Raw genomic sequence first — 11,136 nt, 5'->3', positions numbered from 1 at the left:
ATATGTTCTTTCTTTTTCTTTTAATTGCCTAATTGTTTGGAATATTTCATTGATTATATACAGAAGGACAGAAATCAAGAAGGGGATGGTAGGTGAGGGAAAGACCAACAGATAACCTGCCACACTTCTTCATTGCTCAGGAAGCTTGCTTTCTTGCAAGGGCTTAAACCCACGTACTTGTACACTCTGAGGTGCAGCCTCAACTAAGAGCAACATATTTGTATATTATAACCCAAAGAAAACCAACTCTGTTTTTTGACAATAGATATCTCAATGACAAAAATATATCGAATTGTTTAGATCTGTCTTCATAAATGTTCTGGATATATCATGTATTTATTTAGGTAATTTATGAGCAATTTTAAAATCTCAGAGACCAGGATATTTCATCATTCTGGCAACTGTCAGGTATTATATTGAACCTAGAACCTCAGGCATGGGAGGCCTATGCTTTATTGCTGAGGTATCTCCATGAAGAGTCTAAACTTCTTAAAGGTGGGCAATGCTTTACCATTATTTATTTATTTACTTATTTTTTTTTAATTTGCTATTTTATTTATTTATTTATTTATTTATTGACAGAGCACTGCTTAACTCTGGCTTATGGCATTGCTGGGGATTGAACCTGGGACCTGAGGCATAAAAGTATTCTGTATAACCAGTATACTATCTCCTCAAGCCCACTCACTCCTGTTATTTTAAAGTTTGTTATTTACCATATCTGATTGGTTCTAAGAGATGATTTATTAGAATTCCCAGAGAATAAAGAGGTTTGAAATATTTGGGGTGTGTGTGTGTGTGTGTGTGTGTGTGTGTGTGTGTGTGTGTGTGTACTTTAAAACCCAGATAGCAGAGATAGCAGTAGTAGCGCAGTGGAAGTGTCCTAGACCCAAAACTCTAAAACCCATTTTTCTACTTTGCCTTTTTTTTTCAATTAAAAAAAACCCTTTATTTCATATGGTTTTACAGTATTATAAATGAATCCATCCCAACAGACAAATACAGAGCACTTTACCCAAGAAAATTTCAACATCTGTTTTTTTTTTAATTTATTTGAAAAATAATAAATATGGATAAGACCATAGGATAAGAGGGGTACAGTTCCCACCACCACCATTCCATATCACATCCCCTCCACTGAAAGCTTTCTTATTTTTAATCTCTCTGGGAGTATGGATTCAGGATCCTTATGGGGTACAGAAGGAGGAAGGTCTGGCTTCTGTAATTGCTTCTCCACTGAACATAGGTATTGGCAGGTTGATCCATACTCCCAGCCTGTCTCTGTGTTTCCCTGGTGGGGTAAGGCTCTGGAGAGGTGAGGTTCCATGGTACAGTGGTAGGGTCGTCTGCCTGAGTGAATCAGGTTGGCATCATGGTAGCATCTGCAGCTTGGTAGCTGAACAAGCATTTAGCTCTAAAGAAGAAAACATTGTTTAATAATCAGGAAACTAAAGGGATGAATATAGCAGATGGGATTTTGAATCTCTGTTTTGGAAAACAGTAGTAGGTCTATTTTAGGTACATTCTAGGGGGCCCATGACTGCTAACTTTTGCCCGCACCTGACAGCTAACAGGCTGGTGAACCAAGATTGTGTAAGAGTTGGAAATAGGACTAGAAAGCTGGATCAGGAAATATAGTAGCTCCCAAATATGGGAAAAGTAAATAAACATTATTAACTGTGACCCCCACTGATTTCATCTAAGGCCTAGACTCTGTGTAGAAGCCTGTGTAATCTCTGCATCCCTGTAGGTCTGAACTCGCAATTCTGTGGCCATAGCTAGGAAAATTCTAGGCTGTACCTATTTTGAACTTTTCTTATAACTGTTCTGTAAAAATGTCCCAAGGGTATATTTCACCTAAACTTTGTCATTTTAGTCAACTTTCAGAACCATCCATACCATGCTTCAGCATGGAAGATTTTATGAAAAGTATGGAATACTTCCTTGTTCAGTTTGCACCATAACCATGGTACAGTTAATCATTGTGAGTAGTCCCTTCCCTGGAATGCTGGTGTGATGGTAGAGAGTATGTAAAGTTAAGATGTATAAGAAGTGACCCTGAGATTTCCTTTTTCTAATAGAGATATAACTAAGTAAAAAGAGAAGACCTGCTTCTAGAAACACTGTGCGATACACAAAAAGTAAAAACTTTGGAAACACCAGAATTTTAGAAAGCTGACTGTATACCATTATAAGTGTTTTTACAATGTAATGTGAAATTTCATGGGCTGGCAAGATAATTCATCTAGATACTGTATTTGCTGTCCAGGAATGAGATACTGGTTCAAGCCCAGCCCTCATCTGAGTTTGAAGATTCAATGCAGTGGTGTCTTTCCTTCCTACCTTCCTCTCTTTGTATATATCTTTGTGTGTGTGTGTGTGTGTGTGTGTGTGTGTGTGTGTGTGTGTATGTGTGTGTGTGTGTGTGTGTGTGTGTATGTATATTTGTATGTACTGGCTTAGGCCAGTAATGACAGAGGAAAAATATCATATATGAAAAATATATAAGAAGAAAGAAAAGGACTGGAGGGAGTCAGGCGGTATGCAGTGGGTTAAGCGCAGGTGGCACAAAGCTCAAGGACCGGTGTAAGGATCCTGGTTCGAGTCCCCGGCTACCCACCTGCAAGGGAGTCAATTCGCAGGCAGTAAAGCAGGTCTTCAGGTGTCTGTCTTTCTCTCCCGCCTCTGTCTTCCTCTCCTCTCTCCATTTCTCTCTCTCCTATCCAACAACAACAGTAATAACTACAACAATAAAACAAGGGCAACAAAAGGGAATAAATAAATATTAAAAAAAAGAAAAGGACTGGAAAAATCTTAAATTGAGTGGGTCTATCTAATGTAAGTGAAAACCCTATCTTTAGTTTTTTGATCAGGCTTCTATAAGGTTTGCTAAGAGTGATTTCAAGGTATTCACATTAAAATAAATTCCATGCTGTACAGAGACTTTGAAATTATTATTATAAGAATGAACATGACAGTGACTATAATAGGAAGAACATTGTCTTGAGACTCAAAAGACCAATTGATGGGGAACATTAGTATCAGATGTGCCTTAGCTGGTATGTGAAAGACACTGTTTGCACTAAGTTATCAGAATACGCCTTGAACATAGTTGGGTTATCAGACAATAACCTGAGGGTAGACAAGGCTATAATATCCTAACCTTTGATATAAAAGAAGGTTTTCTGTACCTATAGATAAGTTGAAGTTATTAGCATGATGAATTTAAACCTGCTATCTTTAGATTCAGTTACTATGCCCCATGTTGTCAATAACTTTAATCATTCACCCAACTGTTTGTTTTGCTTACTGCCCAAACCTTCCTCTTTGTATCAGAAATTCCTGATGTTTTATAAACCTTGTTTATAAAAGGATCATGTACCTACCCTATTCTTACTTCCATGATGGTGCAGGTCAGTGAAAGGACACCTCCAAGCTCTCTGTTCGACAGAGAACTCTCATCTTTCTGAAAAATCTTTTAGGTATCCTGCATCTCTAGCCCTGACAACGTAATAATCATTGTGTACTTCTGGCTCAGTTTGTAAATTGCTTTATAGCATTAAACATTTTATTTTTTACTTTTTGGGCTTACAGTATCACTGACTAAAAATAAAGAATCAAATGGTATCTAAGATCCTACTCACATACCCAGTATTTCTGCAGAGCTGGAGCTAATTTAGCAAAGGATCAACATATATGATAAAACCATGTACTGATTAATCAAGGAAGAATACAGGAATCGCCTCAAACTACAACAAGGTGACAAAGAAAGAGACATGATGACCCACTGGAATCTGAATTGAACTGGCCTTAGATCACCAACTTCATTTTTTCTTTTTCTCACCAGGGTTATCACTGGGACTCTACATCTGCAAAACGACTTCAGTTCCAGTAGACTACTCCTCTTCTATCTCCTCCTTCTTTTAAATAAATGGGGAAAGAGAAAGAGCAAGAGAGAGAGAAAGAGAGACACGGGGAGACACCATAGCTCTTTTCCACCACTTGTAAAGCTTCCTTCTCCATGCAGGTGTTCCCCACGTAGTGAACAGGAACTCAAGCAGAAAAGTATGTGTTCTACGAGGCAAGAAATCTCTCAATCTGTCTGTCCCCATCACTGATTTCTATAAATTTATCACATTGACATTCAAAGTTTGAGTTAAATTCTCAAGTCTGTGTGTGTGTGTGTGTGTGTGTGTGGTCAGTAATTTAAATAAATAAGTGGTGTTAAATTTAGTTTGTACACAGAAAAACAACAGATACCTGATAGGCCCTGAAAATCTGATGTTTTAAGAGATTGTCTCAGTTTTATTTTGAATAAAGTGGGTCTTGAACTTAAGCAGAAAAGAAAAAAAATACAGTCAACTACATGCATACAACTTACTGAAAAGACCAATATACACAATAATTTAATTATAAAATACATCAAATTTCTTCATCTCCAATAACTTATTTTCACAAGGTAGTTAATTTTCAGGATATCCTTTAAAGAAAAAGAAGGAAAAAAAACATGATTATACACAGATGTCCAGTGCATGTGATCACCTTGGCATTTGTTTTAATTCAATTGTTCTCCTGCAATAAACATAGAGTGAGAACATCTTATATTTGAAGAAAAAGTACAACAATTGGAAAGATATGAGGAGAAGGATGGAGCACAGGGGAATATATTTCCAAAGGCAAAACATGTATTTCATATTTTTCCCAACAAATGAACTTTCTAAAACATAAAAATTAACACCTAGCGACATAAGATTAAATTAAACGATATACATAGACTGCCTGTGTGGCCTTAAAACTCTAGACGGCCTAGTACTTCCTTTTCCTAGTGTAGAAAGAAACGCAAACACAATTCTTTTGTTCTTGTGCAGCTCACTGGGATCCTTGGGAGTTAGGTGCTGTGTAAACCATGAGGGTGTGGACTTGGAGAGCTGGGGCTAGGAGCTTGTGCGGTCTTGGATGGAGACTTGGTTTCTCCATGTGCATTTAATTTATGATTTTTTTTTTCTGGAAGCCATTCAGGAGGCTGATGGTGTACATTATAAGTCTGAAAAACACATGCTTGAAAGAAATTAAATAAATAAGTAAATAAATAAATAGAATTCTGGGAGGTGTGGCTATATCAGACTAGTCACAAAACCCACAAATATATGCAACTATCAAACTTAAAATAATTCACCAACTACAGCTGGGACATCAACGGACGGCCATCAACACCACAGCCTTGGGTGGGGGCTCGCGCAGTTGGCTGGGGTGAGAAGGGTCAAGTGACTGAAAACAAACAAAGAACTTACAGCCCTAGCAGAGTGCAGTGCCATCTTCTCTCTAACTGCAGCAGCAGTCAAGGCAATTCACAGGGTTGGGTTGGTGAAGAGAGACAGGAACTTATGACCTCTCTGTCCATGATCTCAGAATGTTATTTTACATAGTGACATGCAAGGGCACACCAAAATAATCAGAGAGCATTTGTGACAAAAAAAAAAATATTTGGTATGTCACCAAAACATAAAGGTAAGTGCTACTTCTATTCAGCATAGACCTAGAAGTCCTTGTTATCTCAATCAGGCAACTAAGAGATATCAAAGGAATCCAGATAGGAAAAGATGAAGTTAAATTATCATTATTTGCAGATGATAGATTAATATACCTAGAGGACCCCAGAAACTCTGCCAGTAAAGTACTGGATATTATGAATAAATTCAGTAAAGTAGCAGGTTACAAAATCAATACCCACAAATCAGTAGCATATCTCTACATGAAAGGGAACTGAAGAAAGCAATCAACCCCCAAAGATAAAATACCTAGGGATAATCTAAGAAAGGAAGTGAAGAACTTTTTCATGGAAAAAAATGTAAGACATTGTTAAAAGAAATAGAGAATGACACTAAGAAATGGAAGAACATCTCCTGTTCATGGGTTGGAAGAATAAATATCATTAAAATGGCAATTCTGTCAAAAGCAATCTATAGATTCTATGTAATTCCTACTAAAAGCACAAAGCCATATTTCAAGGAAATTGAGCGACTTACTCAAAAATTAGTGTGAAACTATAAAAAAAAAAAAAGCAAGAAGAGCAAAGGCACTCTTGAGGACAAAGAATAAAAATGGAGTGGGGTCCAAGCAGTAGTGCACCAGGTTAAGCACACATAGTACAAAGCACAAGGACCCACACAAGAATCCTGGAGTTCCTTGCTCCCCACCTGCAGGGGGAATGCTTCACAAGAGGTGAAGCAGGTCTCCAGGTGTCTATCTTTTTCTCCCCTCTCTATTTTCCCCTCCTCTCTCAATTTCTTCCTGTCCTATCCAATTAAAAAAATGGAAAAAATATGTCCTCCAAGAACAGTGGATTCACAGTGCCAACCCCCACCCCCAGTGATAACCTTGAAAGAAAAAAGAAAATGGAGGCATCACAATACTCTACTTCAGTTTATATTACAAAACAGTAGTAGCTACAGTAGTGTGGTATTGTACAAAAATAGTCATATGGACCAATGCAGTAGTATAGAGAGCCCAGAACTAAACCCACAAATACATAGATACCTTTAATATGACAAAGGGGCCAAAACTGTCCAATAGGGGGAAAGAAGATCTCTTTAACAACTGGTGTTGGGAGAACTGGACAGCCACATGTTAGAAAAATGTAACTAGACCGCCAAATAACACCATACACCAAAATTAGCTCAAAAGGGATAAAGATCTGGATACTAAACCTGGAAGTATAAAATATATAGATGAATATATCGATGAAACATTTCTGACCTATTCTCAACGTAGACACCATCTTCCCAGGCAATATTTTTGTCCACCTTTATGTTAGATATCAAGCTCAAGCAAAGACTATAAAAATCATGGGCCCCTGGGAATAAACATAAAATAGACTACTTTGCTTCTTTCCACAGTTTGATCTCTATTCTTATCTGCTTTATTCCTACTTTATGGTTCCTGTTCATTAATCATTTTTATCTTGCTATGATTTTTATTCTGACTTCCCTGGGCAGACAATCTCATCAACCTGTCCTAGAACTTCACCTCTTTAGAGTCCTACCCCACTAGGAAAATACAGAAACAGGCTGGGGGTTATGGATCAAACTGCCAATGTCCATGTCCAGCAGAGAAGCAATTACAGAAGCCAGAACTCCCGCCTTCTGCATCCTAAAGATAAATTTGATCCATACTCTCAGTAGGAGAGAAACACTAGGGGAAGATGACCAGAGGGCTCTGAACTTTAACTCCGTCAGAATCCATAGAGAGAAGAAGAAGAAAAAAGGGACATTTGGAAATAGTAATAGGTGTGGGAGTGTCTTATAAAGGAAGAGAATGCAGGACCACAGGGGAAAAGGGGGGAGTATCTCTAAATACTTACAGAATAGATACTTACAGAGTAGTAGTCAATTCATATCTGCAACCTTCAAAGAACTACTGCAGCTTCCAGTGAAAGGGACGCAGAACTCTGTTGAGGGGAATGGTGTGGAATTATAACCCTGCTACCTTGTAATGTTGTAAATCAACATTAAGTCACTAGTAAAATTAATTATTTAATTAATTGTCACCCTTTAGTAGAAGCAGAAATGACTCCACACAAGCCATACTCCCTCAGATCAATGTTATACCGCACCTTTCTGGTATGATTCCACTTCATCAAACTCACTGGTAGAGGGATGAACAAGTGAACATGATGAAGAGAACAGTTCACTCATCTGGGTGGGGTTGAACTTTATCACTGGAAAAGAAGGACAGACTGATGATGACCAGATTCATCAGTTTTGAGTCACCCTTTTATTTACCTATGATTTAGTGAAAACCAAATAATCCTCAAATCCTGACTCAAGAGTTTTATCTGGACCTGAAAATGTTTACACATTTGTGTTATATGACTATGTGTGTGGTGTGGGTATAAAGTAAATGAATCTGTGTGTGTTTCACTGTAATGATTGTTACAGTTCTCCCTCAAGGGTGCATACACAAAAAACAGAACATCATTTGACTTTATCAAAAAACAGCAGAATGAGGGATAACTTTTCTTTTTTTTTTTTCTATTGTTCCCCCCTCCCACCAAGGTTATCATTTGGACTCTGAGATTATACCACACCACCCTTCATGGTAACTCTTTCTTTCTCTCTCTTTCTCTTTCTCTCTTTCTTTCTCTCTTTCTTTCTTTCCTCCTTCCTTTCTTTCCTTCTTTCTTCATTACTTTATTTCTGTCTCTCTTTTTTTTCTTTCTTTTTTGATAGGTGCCGAGAAGCAGAGAAAGAGACAAAGTGTGTGCTGGGGGTGTGGAGGGAGGGGAAACACATGCAGCTCTACTCTGTCACAGATGAAGTTTCCCCTTGCAGGGGGGGACCAGAGTCGGGAACCCAGATCTTCACATATACTGATGTGTGCTCTCTATTGGGTGTGCCACAACCAGGCTCCCAAAGTGAAAATATTTTAAAAGTATTTTATTATTCATTTGTGTCTTGGATAAAGTCATAGATACATCAAGATGGGAGGGGGTAGAGATAAAACAAGAGAGAGGCACCTGCAAAATTTCTTCACCATTCATAAAGGTCCCCTTCTACAAGTAGGAGCCAGAGTCTAGAACCTGGGTCCTGTACATGGTACATGTGTTCTACCAAGTGTGCTAAGCTTGCTCCCGACAAGGGAATTTTTTTTTAAACTACAAGGAAATGTTAAACCATCATATATTATATATTGTTTTAAAACTTAAATCAGACTTTAAAAGGTATCCTGAAAAACTGAGTCATTTTACCAATAGTTGTAAAAAGGTAAATATAATTAGAAATAAAGGGAAGTGAGAAAAAGAAGTATTTCAAAGTCTAAACTTCTTTTCTTAGGTTCATATTTTTTTAATTTGCAATTTTCACTCTTCTTATGAAAGGCCTCAGGCAGAAAGTACATAAAAAGTCCCCATTCTACTAAATTTAGAGAAATAAGACACAAATAGAAGAATGTTTATGATATTAATGGAGACAGAACAATGTCAAAATAGTCTTGTGTCAAATTGTGAGTGATTCTTCAAGTCAGTTGACTTTTTTATTTTATAAAGAATCTCCACTACATTATTAAGTGCAATATTGAAAACAGATATATTACAGAAACATTATTGAATAACTTCATTGAATAAAAAACAAACAGGACATCTCTCTGGAAGACATATTTTGCCTTCTTATGGCTGTCGGGAGCAAGCTTAGGCAGCTGCAATGGTTTTACAAAGTTTATTTGAGTAAACAAGTTAAATAGCAACCTAGAGAAAGATAGGGTAGACAGTAAAAAGAGCCATTTGCCTAACAGTTGAGCCCTCTGGAGGTCTATAAGGCAAGAGAGAGTCAACTGTCTGCCTGCCTGCTGCCATGCCCTGATTATATACATTTCCATGAAAACTGGGTCTGTGGAAAACTAGGGTGAAGGAATGTGTTGGTAGACACCCTGGCTTCAAGGGGAGATTTCTGTCCTATTCAACTGCTACCTGTGGAAGATGTTTCTTTTTTATTTTATTTATTTATTTATTCCCTTTTGTTGCCCTTGTTGTTTTACTATTGTAGTTATTATTGTTGTTGTTGATGTCATTGTTGGATAGGACAGAGAGAAATGGAGAGAGGAGAGAAAGACACCTGCAGACCTGCTTCACTGCTTGTGAATCAACACCCCTGCAGGTGGGAAGCCAGGGGATTGAGCCTGGATCCTTGAGCCGGGCCCTTGTGCTTTGCACCATGTGCACTTAACCCGCTGTGCTTCCACTGGACTCCCAGATGTTTCTTTTTTAATATTTATTTATTTATTTATTCCCTTTTGTTACCCTTTTTTTATTGTTGTTGTTGTTATTGATGTCGAGAGAAATGGAGATAGGAGGGGAAGACAGAGAGGGGGAGAGAAAGATAGACACCTGCAGACCTGCTTCAGCACTTGTGAAGTGAGTCCCCTGCAGGTGGGGAACCAGGGGCTCAAACCTGGATCCTTAAGCCAGTCCTTGTGCTTTGCGCCACGTGAGCTTAACCCGCCTGACTCGGAGACTTTTCTTTTGATGTTCACAAATTGGCTGCTAGCTTTTGCACTTGCAAATGTCCTAAACCTGGGGTTTTTCACTGGCTGTTGCTATCATGCTAGCCTGTCAAAAGGCCTTATGTATTTTATGCCGCAGCATCTCTAGAATGTCTTTAGAAAGACATTCTCAGTAGGAGTTTCAAATTCCTGAAAAGCTAATCTAACTTTGGATCACCTTGTAATCCAATTGAGTAATTCCATAATCATACTTTTAGGAAAGGTTTTCATTTAATTTCTCATCCCTAATCCCATGCCTCAGCTTGATAGCCAGTGGCAATTTAGAAGTACTGCAGAATCCAGTGACTTCCGGGGCTGGTGGTGGCACACCTGGTTGAACACACATGTTACAGTGTGCAAGGACCCAGGTTTGAGGTCCCAGTCCCCACCTGCCGGGAGAACACTTCACAAGTGGTGATGCAGTGCTGCAGGTGTCTGTCTGTCTCTCTCCCTCTCTATTGCCCCCATCCCCTCTCAATTTCTAGCTGTGTCTATCAAATAAAAAAGGTTAAAAATATGGAATCCAGTGACTTCCATTACTTTTCAAAAGTTTGTCTTCAGTGTATTCTCAGTATCTTCTTTGCAAACTATCAGAATACGGATCACCTAAGGTGCTTGGAAATGTAAAGACTCCCAGTGTCAAGCACAGAATTCTTGACTCAGAACCTCTGGAATTAACTATAAGAGTCTACAGTTTTGTCCAGAACCCTATGGAAAAAAATCTTAGACACACACAGAGCAAAGTTTTAAAACTTCTGTTAATTCAGCTATAATTCCAAAGAATATCTCCAATGAGGTTTAGATTCCTAGCCAAGTGACTATAATAACCATATCTAAGGCAGAAAAATCCCTTTCTTATGACTTTTTTTTTTTTTTTTTTTTTTTTTTGCTGTGAAGCAATTGTGATGAATCTGCCTTTGAGGAATGAAAGATCATAACATAAGAAAGACCACTAAATTTTCAGAAATTTTCAATAAATTTTTCAGAAGACTTTAGCTTGTGTGTGGAACCAAAGGAATGGTGGTGAAAATATTAAAATATGTCTTTCCTTCCCACTTGTGCTTTCAGTTCTATCCCCACTTCTTATTTTCAGTCCCTTTG

Source organism: Erinaceus europaeus, chromosome 18, assembly GCF_950295315.1.
Source record: "Erinaceus europaeus chromosome 18, mEriEur2.1, whole genome shotgun sequence".
In the NCBI taxonomy this organism is placed as follows: Eukaryota; Metazoa; Chordata; class Mammalia; order Eulipotyphla; family Erinaceidae; genus Erinaceus; species Erinaceus europaeus.
The sequence above is the reverse complement of the archived record's forward strand: the minus strand, read 5'-3'. Positions refer to the sequence as shown.